Below are 19,351 nucleotides of genomic sequence, written 5' to 3' on the forward strand. Positions count from 1 at the left end.
GACATATAAAGATGATCTATTTCATATAGTTTCTACTCGCAGAATAATGCAGAGGCACAAACCATATTTATACTTCAATATAGAGTAATTGACACATTATGAATATTCATTAATTGATCCGTAAGAGACCAGAATGTTTGTACTTTTGCACCCTTTTAATTTAAACAGGCTATCTATATGTATTATGTCAATTTTATGTAAGTTTGTTAACTTACACATTTTTAGCTTTAATTTTTACCACTGAATTACCATTACATTTGAAAATAATGGAATATTTTTGCTTAATTTTTACCATTGAATTAGCATTGTTTCGTTTACATTGAAAGTGATAGAATATTTTTCCTTTGTTAACACTTAAAGCCAACCGTGACTGCACGTTTAAAATTGTAAATTCCTTTTCAGTTGAATAATCCAGTTTACAGTTTCTTTTCAGAGTTAAATTATGAATATATGGAATAATTTCTCCCTGTACATGCAAACTTTATGCTGTTAAATTTGAAATGAGTGACTGCTGAGTTGGTGAGATTAAATGGATGAGAGGATTATTCAGCATTGAATTCTCTGCTTTGCATGATCGTTTTTCTCTTTAGAATCACTTCTGGAGAGAAAAATATTTCAGAAACATATTTTTCCCTTCAGGTATAACCCTAAAGTTATTCCATAGCTGTTGCAAAACATAGCCTATCTAGTGCCTATCTTCATGTTTAAGGGCTCTCAATTTCTAAATTGCCATTTTTGTTACTTTGCAAAAATGTGTCCATATGGTCTTACTTCATCTGTTTATATTTTACGAATGTATTGTTCCCAAAGTGATCAGATCTGCTTGTACCTCAGCAAAGTAATTTGGGTTATGGTTATTTTATTTCAGGCATTCCTAAGAAAGATCATTTAAAATGTAAAGTTCTTTTCAAGTAGTTCAAAGACAAATCTATGTTTTAGCTTATAGAATCTTAAGAGTTTTTATGTACCCAAACCTTAATAATGTAGGAGTTACACAAAGTGGAAACAGTCTGCAAGCAAATTGAAATAACACATTATTGAAACTTAAAGAGAAATAATATACTATGCAATTACATTCTATATAGTTATATTTCAAATATGAAAATAGCTATCATAAATTAAAAGTATACTTAGAATTTCAGTCTGTGTGGCTCTTGAAAGAAAATTTAATTTTCCTTTAAAAATTGGAGTTCAAAGCATTTCAATTTATAAACTGTTTAGTATTTTAACTTATAGTCTTTTTCTTATGAAAACTCCTATAAAGCAATGTGGCATCAGTGAAATGTTTATCGTGAGTTATCATCTACCCTAATAGGCATATATCTCATTTAAAAAATTTCCCCAAATCATTATTAGAGTCTAAACCAAGATTAAAGTCTTAACCACTGCCTATGGCCTTCTAATAAACTATTCTGGCAGAATTAATAACTCTTACTATTTCATTCATATGTAGTATTTCTGTATTCTGATATTCCTTTAGAAATACCTTTCCATCACAAAGTCAACATAAGCCATGATTTCTCTTCTTTTGAAAATACTTCTATTAGTTATTTTTAAAGTAAGCCCTTTATGCCCAACTGAAGAGTCAAGTAACACCGGTTTTCATTCATAAGCTTAGCTGCCTTATATATTCCTTGGTTTAAGTCTAGGACTGTTGGAAGGGACGATGCTTACTGGAGTTTTCCCATTGTCCCACTTTCTCATTTGTTCCTTAATAAGATAAGTAATATTATTTTTCTATAATGTAAGCTCTTAACAGCAAGATTTTGATTTTATTTCAGTTAGCAAAGAATAGTGAAAAGCAAATTCATATTAAACTATTATGTGAAAAAATATATCTTAGTGATTGCTGCTGTTGACATTCTAAGCTGATTGAGTAGAAGATTTGAAGGTCTGTAGGTACGACTGTGAAAAATATTTGTGGATTTATGGGTACTGAACAGAATGCTGTTGCACTTAGCTCATTTGATCTGCACTACAAATTGGGCAAATCTGTTTTATTGATGTGGAATAATTTATCTAGTTGAACAATTTTTTTAAAAAAGCAAACTTTTTAACCCTGGATAAAACTTCAGTTTCCCACTGAAAACCTTGTCAGAGTTGGAGAGTGCTCTTCTTAGTTTAAAACCAGTAGATCAGAAATGCGAAAAATGGATCATCTCTGGCAGGTCTGCCATTGTGCAAACAAAGACCCTTCATTGCTTTACTGGGCCTGCTGCTTTTTGATGCAGCTAGATTGCTGTCTCTGTTCTCACTACTACTACCACCACCACCACTACCACTGTTACTACTGCTGCTGCTGCTGCTGCTGCCACAACAGGAAACAAATGACAAATCTAAAAAAATTATAATTGTGAGTAAGATATAAGAATCAGTGATCTCTATGGAATAGAAATCCAATAGGAGAGTAACAGCTAACATTTATTGAATACTTACTATGTACCAGGCATTGTAGCATTGTACTTAATTCTATAAGTGGAAGATCTTCTATGTTCCTTATCACAAATTTTGGAGGTAATGTAGTAAAAAGTCTTTCAGGTTATTTTGGCCACTGAACATCTCATCTCAGTTTCTTTGTTCTATGTGTTTTCCTACCTTTTTCAACTAGTGGAGCAATATATAGTCTTGAACTGTACAATATCCTTTCAGTAAATATTTTTATTCTTGAATTACCCAGAGTGTTTTCTGGTGCTTGTAATTAAAAACCCTGATTATACAGGTCAGTATCATTATTACCACTATTTACAGATTGGGAAACTAAGCTCAGGAAAGTTAAGTAACTTGCTTAAACTTATATAATTAATAAATAGGGAATATGAGATTCATATCCGGGCAGTCTTATGCCAGATATGCATACTAAACAATTAAAATCTGCAGTGAAGTCATTAATGAGAAGAATGCATACAGAGGAAAACTGAACATTGATGGTGACAAGCATGTGAGATCTTGTCCTGGAATATGGAAGAAAAGAATGAAAATGTTGTAATAAATTCTGCTAGACATGGAAGCCATAGAAAGTAGATCTAATGAAAACATTGTGGGTTTTCTTGAGAAGGATTTTAGAGTAGTTAGAAGAGAAGCAGTACTTAAGTATACTTTAAAAACAATTTTTATGAGCAGAAAATAAAGCTCTGAGTGTATAGATTTAAAGCAATCATCGTATTCCAGGCACCAAAGACCAGTCTCGAAATTACTTTTATAAAATGTCATATTTACAAAGAGAAGGAAGAAAAACCTTTGCAATTCAGATAAAAGAAATGGTTTATCTACAAAAGATAAAATCAGGCTTCAGTGAAACACTAAATTCCAGAGAAGATTAGAGCGATGTGTATAGAGTTTTGAGGGAAAGTGCTTGTAATCCAAGAATTTATACCCAGCTCAATTGTCTTTAATATGTGAAGGATTGCAAAGATACTCTCAGACATTCAAGGATTCATGAAATGTGTTCACTCTTTTCCCCCTGTTTACCCTTTTTGATAATTAAGGATTTGTTCTCTTTAGGGAGGAATTAAATTTAAGACTCAAAAATTAGAAATTCATAGTATGTAATTACTAGTGGATCTTCTCTTAGTTAAGGTTCCAAACCAAGAGTCAAGGATTATTGGGTATTGGTCAATTACATTTTGAAGTCCTCTGCTTTCCTGCTTCTCATGATCCGTAAGCCATGTTCTCTTTCAAGTAGTTCAGATTGATAGACTTTGTGTAATAACTTATGTCATAGGTTGTTGGCTTATTGCATTTGCAAAGAAAAACCCTAATGTTTAAGCTGAGATCAGATTCCTATACATGTTATCATCTTTCTTGGACCCATGAGTACTGTTTTAATTGTGCTTAAAATGTCAGTATTGGTAATGGGATCTTAGTTATGTTAAAATATGTACTCACTTGAAAAAGTCTTGTAAGGCAATTTTCAAAGGTGTTTTTGGCTACACAGGATAAGCATTGTGTCCTAAGCAAAGGAGGAAGTAAACAGCAGGGGTTTGGCAGGTACTTTCAAATGAGTGAATAAATGAATGCAGTCTGTGCGGAATAAATCAGTACTGATTTGCCTTACTTACAAATCAGTAAGGCAAAACTGTGACCACCTAATGAAAAGGGAGTACTTGCCATCAACTAACACTTGTGAAAAGAAACATTAATAACTAATATGCATGTGAAATAATGGTCTACCTCACTAGTAATCACAGAAATAGACATTAATATACTGAGAATATATCTGCTTTTCACACTGGCCACAACAAAATTAAAGATAAAATAGTGTGGGTGTACTGATGTGGGCAGGGCAATTTCATGTGGTATTGGTGCGAGTACAGTGGCACAACCATTTTGAAAGTAATGATCTGTAGTAAAGGTCTTAAAAACGGTTATGGAATGATACAGTTTTGCTATAGAAATACACATTCATGTGTGTATCCAAACACATATGCACTCACTAATAAAATAGTAGGAGAGGCCAGGCGCGGTGGCTCACGCCTGTAATCCCAGCACTTTGGGAGGCCGAGGCGGGTGGATCACGAGGTCAGGAGATCGAGACCATTCTGGCTAACACGGTGAAACCCCGTCTCTACTAAAAATGCAAAAAATTAGCCGGGCGAGGCGGCGGGCGCCTGTAGTCCCAGCTACTCGGGAGGCTGAGGCAGGAGAATGGCGTGAACCTGGGAGGCGGAGCTTGCAGTGAGCCGAGATCGCGCCACTGCACTCCAGCCTGGGCGACTAAGCGAGACTCTGTCTCAAAAAAAAAAAAAAAAATAGAAGGAGATACTCCTAAATGTTGAATAGATGTCTTTGGATAAGTTTCCCCCTGTATTTTGCAAATTGCTTATGAAAAGCGTAGAGTATTTCATAAAAATTCTAAAGCCACAAAATAAAATGGTAATTTAGAATAAAAGATACGAAAAATGGCATTTTTATTATCACAAAATTAATAATAATAAAAGGTCACCATAGGCTAAGGTTGACAGAAAGAAAACAAGTAAGTTTTTATAGGTTGCAAGATGTGGAAAACTTGTCAAATGAATTATGATTGAGAAACTGGATTGTCTTGCCTAAAAAATAAATGGAATGTTTAGTATGACCACAGATCCAGAAGAATATCGTAGAACAGGAGTTAAAAGCAAGAACTCCCACCTGCATACCTGCTAAGTTGTGTGACTTTGAGCAGGTTACTTTGAGTGGAGCCTCCTGTGTCCTTATTTGTAAAATGAGGGTAATGGTTCCAATCCTGCTAAGAGTAAATGTTCAGTAAACATTCTCCAGTTGTTATCCTTGAGATGATATGTAGAACGGTAGTGGAAACACATGTTCTAGCCTGGGGCCACTTATGAGGGACATGGATCCAGACTGAGGAATACTCATAGATGGACGGCTCAGGCTAAGACTTGGCCCCACAGTAAGGATTCTAGCCAAAGGGTGAGGCAGAAGTTCGGTCATGTGCCTCAGCCTTATGCGGTCAAGATGTCTCAGAAGCTGATGGAAAAGGTCAATATCTGTTTGGACTCATGGAGATATGAGTTGTGTCATCCTAAAATAATCCTGCAAATCCAACTCTTTCCAGATAGCTTTACAGAATATATTCAGGAATCTCATTAAGAGATTGTTCACATATATCTTTACCTGTTGCCTCGGAGGGAATTCCACAAAGTATGTTAACTAAGAGAAGGAAGTTACACACAAGTATGTAAAATACCCCATTTTCTTTTTTTTCCTTTTTTTTTTTTTAGATGGAGTCTCACTCTGTTGCCCAGGCTGGAGTGCAGTGGCATGATCTCGGCTCACTGCAACCTCCGCCTCCTGGGTTCAAGTAATTCTTCTGCCTCAGCCTTCCGAGTAGCTGAGATTACAGGCACCTACCGCCATGCCCAGCTAAGTTTTATGTTTTTAGTAGAGACAGGGTTTCACCTGTTGCTAGGCTGGTCTCGAACTCCTAACCTTAAGTGATGTTCCCACCTCAGCCTCCTAGAGTGCTGGGATTACATATGTGAGCCACCGTGCCTGACCTCCATTTTCTGGACTGTCCCACTTCAGTATATAAAGTCCAAACATGTTTTCCACTGTATTTCAGAGATTAGAATGGACTCTGGTGCTAGTTCGTGTTCAGTACTTGTTGAGTGCATGTTTGTTAAAAATGTTGGTTTTCATGAAACGAAACACAAATATACTAATGAATATCAAATTCACATTCATATTATCTAGGAGAGGTGAGGGAGAAAGTAAAAAGCCCCTCCCCTCAAGACAGTATACTGGTGGGGAGGAGCTATCCAAAGGAAAACCCAGAAGTTTCCTCAGCGAGGCCCAGTGTCTCATACCTGTAATCTCAATACTTTGGGAGGCTGAGGCAACAGGATCTCTTGAAGCCAGGAGTTTGAGACTATATATACATATATATATTTAGCTGGGCATGGTGACACATCCCTGTAGTCCCACCTACTCCAAATCACCAAGTGCCTGTAGTTCCAGCCACTTGGAAGACTGAGGCAGGAGAATAGCTTGCGCCAAGGAGTTCAAGGAGTGCAATGAGCTAGGATCGCACTTCTGTACTCCAGCCTGGATGACCAAGCAAGACTCTATCTCAAAAAAAAGTTTTCTCAAGACATGTATGCTATAATTTACACCCAATACTTTTTTCCTTTCTATTAAGTCAATTCTGCACAAAATTAATAGCCACAACAGATTTGTTCCAATGTGAATCTTTTATGTTTCTAAAGTGAAGTGGTGGTCCCTGAATCTTGACTCTAGGACCACACCAAACTTGGGCTGCTTCTACTTGGACAGACTTTGCCCACTCTAATCCAACATACTGGTGACAGCAGACTGACTGTATTTTGAAATGATGTCACACATCTTTTGGGGAATTGGGGGAGCATCTCTACTGACAAGATTGTATTTTCAAGCTTTTAAATGCTTCCAGCAATATTTCATTGAAAATGTAGCTCTAGTAAGTCATGTCGAAGCCTGAAGAAATACTGGGGCTTTTACAAAGTCAAGATTTTGTCCCTGCTCTGATGGCACATACCCCTAATCTATTCTTGCCTTCCATAACCTAGATGCAATCCAAAGCCAACTGTAGTCACTCTGACTGATTTATTTGAACTGGCAGAGCTCACGTCAGTATCCTCTAAATGTTCCTTGTGATATATTCCTACACAGAAGAAGGCAAATGTAGTAATTAGGACTGTCTTATTTTATGACTAGCACTATGCAAAAAATATGGAGACATTTCCAATACAATTCTTGCGTGTTAAAAAAAAAATATATCCCTGCTTCATAGTCCTTTATCCAGGCTGACTAGAAATGCACAATAGAGTAGATTGGCCACAAAAATATTGCAGAGCACAATATCTTGCTATTCTGTGACTGTTTTAGTTAGCATTTCGACTGTCCAAAGTAAGCGCTAAATAAGGTTTTACCATGTCAACCAGTACAGTGAGTTTTGATTCCCATAGCAGACTAGTATTGGCAAGCTGGAAGCACTAGCCCCCTGACCGCTCAGAAAAATAAATGTCAAATGGCTACTGAGAGCCAGTCAGAGGAGTCTACCAACAGGGAAAACTGAGCTCTCTCCCAGTTCTTTCAGCTGAGCACTCTGGAGGGTGCTACTGGATGGGCTCATCAACCAGGGCATTCCCACCACCAGCCAGCCCCCAGGACCCTCTAGAAGAGGTGCATGGACCCCAGGGGCTTCAGTATATCCTGGGATATTATATCACAAATAATATTTGTAAGTGTTACATTTACTATTACTTAGAGTGATAATTGAATAATTCTGACTCATCAGTAAACTCTTCCAGTGTTTTAACTGTACTCTTCTGAAGAAGTTAGTAGAGTTTTTAAAAGCATCTTGATATAAGAAGAAGAATGCGGGCATTGATATCAAACAGACCTGGATTCAAATGCAGACTCCTACAAAGGACTTTATTCTATTGGGCAAGCCCCTTAACATCTCATAGCCTGTTTCCTCTTTAAAATTACAATAACAGGCCAGGTGCGGTGGCTCACGCCTGTAATCCCAGCACTTTAGGAGGCCGAGGCAGGCGGATCACGAGGTCAAGAGATTGAGACTATCCTGGCCAACATGGTGAAACCCCGTCTCTACTAAAAATACAAAAATTAGCCGGGTGTGGTGGTGGGCGCCTGTAATCCCAGCTACTTGGGAGGCTGAGGGATGAGAATCGCTTTAACCTGGGAGGCAGAGATTGCAGTGATCACAAGCCTTGGTTTCTAGAATGGAACGTTCAGTTGGTATTTTGAACATCTGGTTAAAGCCCAGGAATTGCCGAGGAATTCAGTTCCAGGGGGCTGTCTGACCCTGAAACCTACAGCATAAACTTATTTTTCCTACTCATCCTTCCCTCAGTCAGCTCTGTATTAGGCTGTTTCAAAGAAATAAAAGGATATAGAGGACATAGTCCCAGCCCTCCAGATGCATAATCCCCTGAAGATGCTTACAACCCAGTAAAGGTGCTCAGAATGTACTTTGTTTAGGAACATCAGTTACCAGGTGGCTCTAAGCTTTAGGACAGGAGTTGAGGCAGCTAGACACTAAAACAGTCAGGTCTGTTGTAAAACTGGGTGTTAAATGGGCCTCGAGTTTTGCAGCTGTAACAACGAGGCATCAAAATACCTTGGCTTAAACAAGATGATAATGTATTTCTTAGGATACAGTCCAGAGAGCAGTGGTCCAGAGCTATCTGCAAGGTTGCCATCTCTGGGCCTGAGGCAGCTCCCAGCTCTCATCAGGTCCCAGGCAGCAGGTAGGGATAAAAAACCATGGGAACAGATGCATTTCTTTGGAAAAGCACGGTCTAGAAGAGGCTTGTTCCTCACACGCTAGAACTCGGTCTCATGGCTGCAAGCTTCCCCAGAAGCTGGGAATTGCAGGCTCCAGTGAGCAGCCATATGCTAAGCTAAAATGACCCTAAACAACTAGCAGTTTCTGCCACAGTCTACTTTGGAAGAGTGCGGGTGCCCTGGCACCTGAACCTGGTTGCCCCTCTGCTCTCTTTTCTACCTGCTTTACTGTATCCTCCTTTTGATTAGAGTCAGGCCGGGCTAGGATGTACTGGACTGTTTTGGATGTTCCATAGTGGTCAGTAAAGAGCCAAAAGCATTATTCTGATTCTTATATTTTTTTAGAAGATGATTTTGTTTCACTGTTTAATATCTGTAATAAGTACTATGGAGGATAGGATATAATTTTATTTTCTTGTGTTCGCAATACATTTTTATTGTAAAATATTTTTAGGTTCATTTTCCTTTTAAGCCTTAATAGTCTGGTTTTTGAAATCCTGCAAATATTGTTTAAATTTTAAAAATAAAATCCTTGTATTGAACTTTTCATGCTATTATCCCCTTATAAATAGTAATGGAAATCACTAAATACGCCCAATATGAGTAATTAATGTTGTTCTGATATCCTGAATGTTGTGTTTCTATTTCCTGACTTCTCAGTTCCTGCATTTGGGAAAATTGTTGTGCTACTCCAGGGTTTTAATTTTAGTTTATTTTTATAATATCGCCAATTTTCTCTCCAGAGAATTCAGAATCTCAAGTTAATATTTGTAAGGCTATTGAACACAGATTTTTTCCCCATTGCCGGAAAACCTTTTTTCTTTACAGTTTATAATTGGAAGTGAGCACAACTCAAAGTACAATCTCAACAACAACAAAAAACATTTCTTTTTAAGGAGACAAAGTTGTTCTATCCTCAAACATTTTGATTTTTTAAGAGTAGAATAATTATTTATCTTGTTCAACATTTTATTCTCAGTACCTTGTAGAGGGGCTGTCATGTGATAAGTGTAGTACTCAAATATTTGTTGACTAAATCATATTTACATGTGTAAATTAAAAAAAATCCCCATTTGTAATCTCTATCCTCAAAGCTATTAAAGTACTTAAAATATTTTGACTGTAGTAACTGCCTCCTGATACTCAATACATTCACATATAGCAGCCACACACATATACTTAAGCACACCCTTGTGTATGGACAAGGAGCATACATACACATATGTATTTGTGTGGCATTACGCTGTGGCAACTGCAGCTCTTGGAAACACACTAAAATTATACTTGAATGTCTCTGCATAAGAAAGAGCCTGTATTTTGCTCTTTAGGCCCTCACACTCAACCTTATTTGCTGTAGTTTGAAATATGGGTTGAGTTTCTCTTATCTGAAATGCATGGGACCAGAAGTGTTTTAGAGTTCAGATTTTTCTTTTAACTTTTGGAATATTTGCAAAATATACATACCAGTTGAGCATCTCTAGTCCCAAATATCTGAATATTGGAGCATTTTGAATTTTGGGTTTTCTGGTTAGGAATGCTTAACCGGTATATATTTGGTATCTTTGTATTTTTGTGGAATGTATTTTAGATGTGCACATTTGGTTACATTAGTGGTAGAGGCTAAAGAGAGGAGAAGGGACCAAAGAACAAGAAAGAGAGACACAAGATCAAAATTAGAGGAACAGTGACAGCAGCAGCTGATGGTCTTGTGTCAGGGGAAGAGACAGAACAACTGCAAGATAGGTCTGGGGGCTAATGGTGTCTCCATGCAGTTGTGAATGTTCATAGTGGTGCTTTCAGTCATCAAGAAAAGTCTGTGTTCTGTTTATTCTGGTTAGTAAGGCAGAAAATAAGTAATAGTACTAGAGTCATATTTGAAATCAGAAAATAAATTGGCATTTGAAGGATAAACTTTGGATATCCAGAAATTGTAATCCTGCAGAACAGCTCTTGACTCAAAGATGAGAGAAATGAAAAATTATTAAGTAATGCAAAGGACCAAGGTAGCCAGTTTTCAAATGTAATGCATTAAAAGGTCATAACTCCCTTGGGAGAAGAGCACTGAGAGACCAGGGTAGTTCTCGGTATGTGGTTACTCTCACCCAGAAAGGCAAGGTAGAATTTTGTTATTAGAATGATAATTAGTGTTCACTGAGCAGTTACTATGGGTATCACTGTGCAGGTGATGACATGTGTACCTCATTTAATTTCTCATCACTTTGCAGTTTAGGAATTACGAGGATTATCTCATTTGAAATTGGTTTTTAAAGCTGTTGATGGTCACACACAGTGCATAAGCAATCAGCCTGAATTCTCCTCCCCACCCCTAGTCCACCACTACTCACAGAGCTTATGCTCTTGCCAGGGCTTGCTAGAGTCATGCTTAAGTGAAGCAAAACCACCTCCTAGCTTTGTGGCTCCAGGGCAGCCAGCCGGGTAGTGTTTCCAAGCCTCAGTCTGCCTGTTAGACAGTGGGTGTAAGCAATTAGTTGACTGCCTATTGCATAGGGGCATTGTAAGACTCATGAGTGTAAAGTTTCTTAGAAATCCAAAAACAATTTTGTAAAAAGGATTGTTATAAAGCATTGTTATGATATCCTTATAGTCAGCAGAATAAAAATATATTTATTTCCTTTTGGGAAGTATTATATAAGATTATGCACTAAGAAATAAGAATTAGAGTAATTTAGTCCTAAATATTGTCAAATTAGAAATTTTAATTTGATTTTCCCCACCATAAATATTCTCTTACCTTCCCCTCCCCCAGCTCAACAAGAAAAGTTCTTGTTATATTGTATTAATTTCATTCTGATGATATATAGGCTGCATAAAAAAGACAGCAAGGGTAATGAATTTGCTTCTTACACTGATCAGTGAATATGGTATGAATTGAACATCCCACCAGGAGCCAGAAGGTCCTGTATTGTCATTCAGTTGTCTCTTCAACCCAGTAAATACGGAGTGTTTCTCTGCCACTACTCCAACTTACCTGTTATCCATAGGTGTTGGATGAGTTCATGTTCCTCATCTGTTGGAGCTTCAGAACACAAAAACTGTGTCAAGAGGGCCCTTTTTAACTGCAGGTGGAAACAGAGCAATAGCCATGAAGTGACTTTGAAGGAAGCTGGAGCTTAATGAATGAAAGTCCCCTGTCCCACCTAGAGCCATCTACTCTCCAAGGCCTCTCATTCACAGGACTAGGAGTTGGTTCCATCTTCTGAATGTACACTGCCGTTGGGCACCCAGAGATCCAGCACTTGTATTTTTTAGTCCAAAGTATAAAAGAGAGCAGGCCTAACCATATTTTTTTGTTTGTTTGTTTGTTTGTTTGTTTTTGAGCCACTGGACACAAGGCAATTGGGTATTCCTTCTGATTAGCTTTTGTTAGCTCAGGAGGAAGCCTTTCATCACTTCCCCCTTTGGGGGCTCAGCTTCCTCACCAGGCATCTGGGCCTTCACTCTCTCCCTCTGTACTCCCTTTGACAAAAGTTTCCTTTTCCTGTTCCCTTAGCTTTGTCCTTTTTGCACTTTCTGTAATCCCACCAGCAGCAGTGTTCCCTTTTGTTTGGAAATAAGGACGAGAAAGAAAGGGAGGTAGAGAAGAGTTTTAAAATTTTGAGAAATGAATAAATATGTTCTTTTAAGTCATAAACCGCTGAAGGTCAAGTGCCCTTGTTAAATATTGTAGAGCGCTAATAAAATCTCATGAACCTAATACTTCTGATGTAACAGAGCATAGCTATTATGGAGTCTAAGCAGTTGCAGAGGTTAGGATTTTCCTAATAATAACTGCATTCAATGCATAATCTTCACACTTATTTAAACCTGTTTCTAGTCATTTTTCATCATATCCATGAATAATTATAGCTACTCATTCTTATATCCATATATAACTGCATATTTACCCCCTAGGTTTATGCTTGATTTAAACCTGGTACCATAGTTATTCCTAATTGTAAACTGATGATGAGATTTCACATGTGTATTGCATAATTTAGTTAGTTCAGTGTTTGTAAAAATTGTTTGAAGGTAAAATATTTTCATAAATGCCAAGAATTATGATTACTTTTGTCATGTAATTTCTAAGACTCAGTTTCTCCTACATATAGTTCCTCTCTTAAGGAAGGTTTATACACAGTGCCTTTTAAAAATATTTCAAGATTGGAAGCATATTTTTGGTTGTAGTACATACTGAATTATTCTTGCTGGTTTGAATCTTGAAGAAAATGAAATGTAAATTCGGATTAAATTGGTGTCTCTTTAGTACCCAGAATGTGTTTTTGACATTTGGATAGTGCCCATTAAATTCTTTGTATTTGACTGTCGATTATTTTTAAAACGTATTCTGAATTTGTGTGTCTATTCTGGGTTTTATTTGAACTGAATTTTAGTTAAGTAAAGAATTTTGATATACTTTAAGTGGCATTAAATAAAATGAAAAAGAGTGATTTCAAATATTAATCTTTTTAGATTCTTTTGCCATATGTTCTTTTCCCAATTTATTTTGTCATATAGTTTCCTTTTGTTCAGATGTCATTTTTCTTTGGATATTTGCTTTACTCTCTTCGCAAAATTATGAAAACTGTCTCTTCTGTAACTGCATTCAGAGTGAAACCTGCAAACAGGAAATGCCCAGGTAAAGATGGTTAGATGGCAAAAATAGTAAGCACTGCATATTTAAATGTGATGCTTTTGAAACCTTTTTTTAAGTAATCACAAGATATTTGGGAGTTTGGTTGTCCTTCTCAGTACACAGGAAAGAAACGTGAAATTTTGGTTGAGAGAAGTAGCACCATAGGGCAGGAGCCAAAAAATGTAGCAGTAGGCAGCCCAAGAGAGGTGTCAAATTCAAGCTAATTTCACTTTTGAGAACAAGATTTCCTCTCAGACAGTGCAGCTCAGAGGATAGAAGATAAGCACAGAAAAACAGCATGGGATCTTTGAGGTGGGCACAGGTTAAGGATAAAGAGCAAGGGGATGTGATTTACACACATAGAGACAGTGTGAAACTAGGCCTGGAGCACTGCAGAAATGCTGATATCTCGAAGTTGAGAGAAGAAAAGGTCAGAGGATTGGATTCACAATGAGGCTATAGTAAGTTAAAAGGCTTCTTTTTTATGCAGTAAGATGAGAAATAGAAGGTACGCACACTGGAAAGGAAAAGTGAAACTGTTTTTCACAAAGGATATTACTGTGTATATAGAAAATTCTTGAGCAGGAATGAGCAAACTATAGCCTACAGTCTAAATGCAGTCTACCATCTATTTTTTTATCACCTATGACCTAAGATGACTTTTATATTTTTGGGCCATGGAGGGGGAGGGTGGTGGTAAGTGTAAGATGGCACAACCATGTTGGAAAACAATTTGACAATTTTTTATAAAGTTGAAACACATTTACCATATGGCCCAGCAGTTCTCCTGGGTCACACATAAGAATCAAAGAAAAAGTATGTCCACACAAAAACTTGTCTATTATTTGTGAGTAATAGCACTGTTATTCACAAATACCCACCAAACTAGAAACCACTTAATTGTCACTGGTGAATTAATAAATTATATTCGTAACATACAACAAGAAAAAAGAACCCAACCATTGATACATACACCATGGATGAATCTCAAAAATAAGCTGAGTGAAGGAAGTAAGTCAAACCTAAAAGAGTACGTACTGCTTTACTCCGTTGATAGAAATTTTAGAGCAGGCAGAATTCATCTGTAACAACAGAAAGCAAGTCCATGATTGCTGGGGAGCAGAGGGAGGGGCAGTACTGCAAAGGAGCTAAGGCAATTTTGCGGGTTGGTGGCATGACCAAAATATTCTGAATCTGATTGGAGCTGTGGCTCGTTGTCGTGTACATTTAGTAAAACCCCTAATGCTGTGCCTTTAAAATGGGGGCATTTTATTGTATGTAAGTTATATCTCAATAAAGTTGACTTTTTAAAACACATTAACATATTTTTAAGAATCACAGTAAGACCTGGCTTAAACTAGATTGTGAGCTTCCATAGAGCCCAGACTCTTGGATAGACACTGTTTTACAAAACTTCAGCATACAGCTTAATATTAGGCACCCAAAAAATATTTTTGAGCAGATCCCTGAGCGAAAGAAAGAAACAAGACAGCACATTAGGTTGAGCGTTGAGGAGTGAAGCTCCGTGAAGTCGGCCAGCAAGGCTCAAGGCCAGAGTTCAAGTCTGTGCTGAGGCTGGGTAAAGCTGTTGGACATAAAACTTTTTGTTTTAGGTTTGTTCATCTTAACGTTTATTTTTCTATTGGAGGTAAATATGTGTGATGTAATCTACTGTGACTAGAATTACAGATAAAGTCTTTTGAATGGCAGACAGGGATTCAGACTATTGACCGCCTATGGAGTACTCTGTATAGGAAACAATTTTATTGAAATAACGTAAGGAGCCTGAATTGGTAGTTTTAATAAAATCAAGACTGACTCATCTATTTGAGGACCAGGATTATGGAAATAACATCTTATGCTTCAGGAGTATTTTAAGGTTGGAACAGTTATACTCATATTTATGAAAAAACAAAATTTGTGCATAAGTAAAATTTTAACCCTGTGGAAAAATAATATTTTTATTTGGCTTCTTTATGTTAACCCTGAAGAAATTCCTTTAGATTATACAACTTCATGAATGTTAAGTTTCACTCCTCCAGCCACCCAGAATGCCAAAAGGAAAGGCGGCCAAGGGAAAGAAGTGGCCGTGTCCCCTGCTATTGCAGAGAAGCAGGAGGCCAAGAAAGTGATGAATCCCCTGTTTGAGAAAAGGCCTGAGAATTTTGGCATTGGACAGAATATCTAGCCCAAATGGGATCTTACCCACTTTCTCAAATGCCCCTGCTACATCAGGTTGCAGCAGCAAAGAGCTGTCCTCTATCCGGAGCTGAAAGTACCTCTTGCGATTAACCAGTTCATCCAGGCTGTGGACCTCCAAACTGCTACTCAGCTGCTTAAGCTGGCCCATAAGAGACAAAGCAAGAGAAGCAGCAGAGACTGTTGGCCTGGGCTGAGAAGAAAGCTGCCGGCAAAGGGCACATCCCCACTAAGAGACCACCTGTCCTTCGAGTAGGGGTTAACACTGTCACCACCTTTGGAGAACAAGAAGGCTCAGCTGGTGGTGATGGCACATAACTTGGATCCCATTGAGCCAGTTGTCTTCCTGCCTGCCCTGTGTCCTAAAATGGGGGTCGCTGACTGCATTATCAAGGGGAAGGCAAGCCTGGGATGTCTATGCATAGGAAGACCCTGCATGACTGTTACCTTCACACGGGTTAACTTGGAAGACAAAGGAGCTTCGGTTAGCTGGTGGAAGCTATCAGGACCAATTAACAATGACAGATATGATGAGATCCACCATCACTGGGGAGGCAGTGTCCTGAGTATCAAGTCTGTGGCTTGCTTTGCCAAGCTGGAAAGGGCAAACTTAACTTGCCACTAAACTGGGTTAAATGTGCGTGGTTGAGTTTTCTGCACATAAAAATAATAAAAATTCTCCTTCCAAAAATAAATAAGTTTTCAGGATTATCAGAAAGGTACTTTTACAGGGGTGGATCATGTTTTATTTCATGTCTAAAAAAATAGGCTTGAGTCAGTGTATTCTGCTTTTTAATCTTTTTAAATTTTATTTACAATATTTTTCAGAGTTTTTGGGAAATTGTTTAGTGGCCCTGCACCTACGTTCCTGTGAGGGACGAGTGCTTTGGTTGAATATGTTCCTCCCCACCACCACCCCTAGATTTAGACCTCTTCCCCCACCCTTTGCTATTCCACACACTAAGGGCTGCTGGGCCTGCAAGTGATTGGGTGTCATTGCCCCTCTGCTTGAAATTCAGAACAGAGAACTTTTTTTCTTATAATATTTTAATAAGCAGAGGGAGGAGGTAAAGATTGATTTAACTGAATGGCCCAGTATTTTAATTTTCCATGTTGACCAGTATGGAAAGGGTCATTAGTATTCCAACACTCATATTTTGCATTTATTCACAAAAGTTTAAAAAGATTTTTTGATTTAATTCTGATGTTTTTATTGAAGTGATAGTAGTTTATTTTCATAAAACATGTTTTTGTTTTTCATTATTGCTTAAATTCTGTGAATTTATAGAAACAAAACATTTAAGTTGTGAAAACTACTTAAGACTATGCCTAATAAATGCATGGTTGTGGTTTTAAAATTATTCAACCTAATGTAAATAATATTTTATCTCCTAGCATTGTCACTAATGGGAGTAGTATTGTCCAACATAGGAGGGTCAGGCACAGATGGAAGATCAAAATCTCACTCTCCTGAGGCTCCATCTATGGCTGTGCTCTCTGAACAAGGTTGCATTTATAGATCTCTCAGAATAAAACTTTATCTTTCTGCCAAGAAGAAGTTAACCCATCTATTAATGTGGAAAAATGTTGCTTCAAACACAGAAGTCTCTTTGTAATGTGTATCAAAGTGGATTCATGAATGAATCTATAGCAGTATTTTGCCAGAGTTGTCATTTATAGCTTACAAAGTGATAACTTAATAAAAAGAAAATATGAACATGTGTGTTAATAAAGGCAAGCTTACTGAGGTATAATTTATGTAAAATAAAATTTAATGAGTTTTGACAAATGAATGTAGTCATGTAACCATAATCAATATATATAACATTTTCATCACCCCAGAAAATGTTCTTTAAAGCAGTTTTCCAACAATGGTTGTGAGTCCTTGGACAAACACAGTGTGACCCAACAAGCACTTTGCCGCCAGGGCTGACTCCCTGATGGGGTGTGATTTCTAGTCCTGCTGTTTGGCTGCATTCTCAGCAAAGGTGGCAACTTGGGATCATGTTAATGTAAGACCCTGTCTGTTCTGGTAGACTGGTGGGGCCTGTCTACTTCTCAGACTTAGTGGAGAATTCCTGCAACTCTGTGTCCCAATGAGAAACAGTGTTTGAAATTTTTTATCACTCAGGTTCTTAAACTGTGGATTTTAAATTTTTGCAGGATTGGACATTCATTGATTTAGATACATTTACGAAGTAATATTTGTTGTTAGTTTAGAATTACAAAATGAACACTTTGAGAGAAAGTTTATAAAGGTCTAGGAAACAAATGTGGTGCCCTTCTGGGAATTTACAACTTAGGCAACCTGGCCTTTTAAAGATGCACATAACAGAGAAAGAAGACTACATTGCCTTGCTGTGTTATTTATGTTTTTTAATATAAAAAATTTGACCATATATTCAAATTACAATGCATGAATCACCATTTTTTAGAATAAGATTTTACAAATACAGTTGTCATTATTTTCACTATTAAGTATTAATTATTATTCTATAATGTAACTCTGATTTGCTTTTAGGCTTACATGGAAAAAAGTAATAAGAATCTTGTCAGGCCTGTGGTCTTTGGGTCAGCCTTATAAAATTAATTAGAGCTATTAAGCAGGCACACCATTTATTTATTTGGCCATTAAAGCTCTAGACAGAAAACCCCAAACTGTTTGCTTCTAGGTTGTTAGAGATAAAACATTAATTAGCATTACCATTGCCTCTCTGAATCTTCCCTTTTCCCTGTAGTGGACAGTGCAAGTGGGGGAGCCAATTGCTAGACTGTGAAGCCATTCCCAAGGTAATTAATCATATTGATAGGAACTTAGCTACCTGTTGCTCTACTAAAATCATCTCCGTCAGTATTCTCCCTCTGGTATTCAGTCACCCTTGCCTTTCCTAACCCTAAAGACTGAAACGTAACCAAGATTTAAGAGAGAGATAACAGCCATTTATTTACTCTAACTCCTAAGGGAAAATAGTATTTTCCTAAAGAGTAATTTCCTAAAATAAAGGCATATCTGTTTCTAAAATATTTTTACTTTATGCAGAAGTATTTTTTAAATCTTTGCAACTATTTGTATTTGCTAATTTACCAGTACTTACTCTACTTAGCTGTACCATCAACCTCATTTTTAAAATTTTGTTTAAAAGTTAATTATACTTATTTGTGAATGAAAAAATCAAAATAAGTATCTCACATTTACATATTAGCTTCAGAAAAGTAATTTTACAGCTTTTGTGATATTAAGTAGTAATTTTGAAAGAACTATAACTTTTTTATAGATAGGATAGTCTTATTATAAATTAATATACTATCTGTCTAAACTGTGATCGTGGGAGGCAGAATAATGTTCTCCTCCCCAGAGATTTATTATCCCAACGCTTGGAGCCTGTAAACGTTAGCTTATTTCAAAACTTTATGGGTGTAAATAAGTTAAAAAATCATGAGATGGTGAAATTATCCTGGATTATCCAGGTGAGTTTTAAATGCCATCACAAGTATCTGTCTCTGAGAGAGGCAGAGGGACACACACACACGAGAAGGCTCTGTGAAGGTGGAGGCAGGGATTGGAGAGATGTGGCTGCAAGCCAGGGAATGCCAGCTGTCCCCAGAGCCTGTAAGGGGCAAAGAAGAGGTTTTTCCCTACAGCCTCTAGAATGAGTACATCCCAGCTTACACCTTGATTTCAGCCCAGTGAAACTGATTTCTGATTTCCAGCTTCTAGAACTGTGAGAATAA

The 19,351-nt window shown here is 37.3% G+C and overlaps 1 protein-coding gene across 12 annotated transcripts in view; it reads left to right on the forward strand.

The window, feature by feature from the left end:
• The window catches only part of PKP4 (plakophilin 4), a 228,450-nt gene that overhangs the window by 78,840 nt on the left and 130,259 nt on the right, over positions 1–19,351 (forward strand). The gene's annotated exons all lie outside the window — the stretch shown is intronic.

Source organism: Papio anubis, chromosome 10 (genome assembly GCF_008728515.1).
Source record: "Papio anubis isolate 15944 chromosome 10, Panubis1.0, whole genome shotgun sequence".
Taxonomy (NCBI): domain Eukaryota; kingdom Metazoa; phylum Chordata; class Mammalia; order Primates; family Cercopithecidae; genus Papio; species Papio anubis.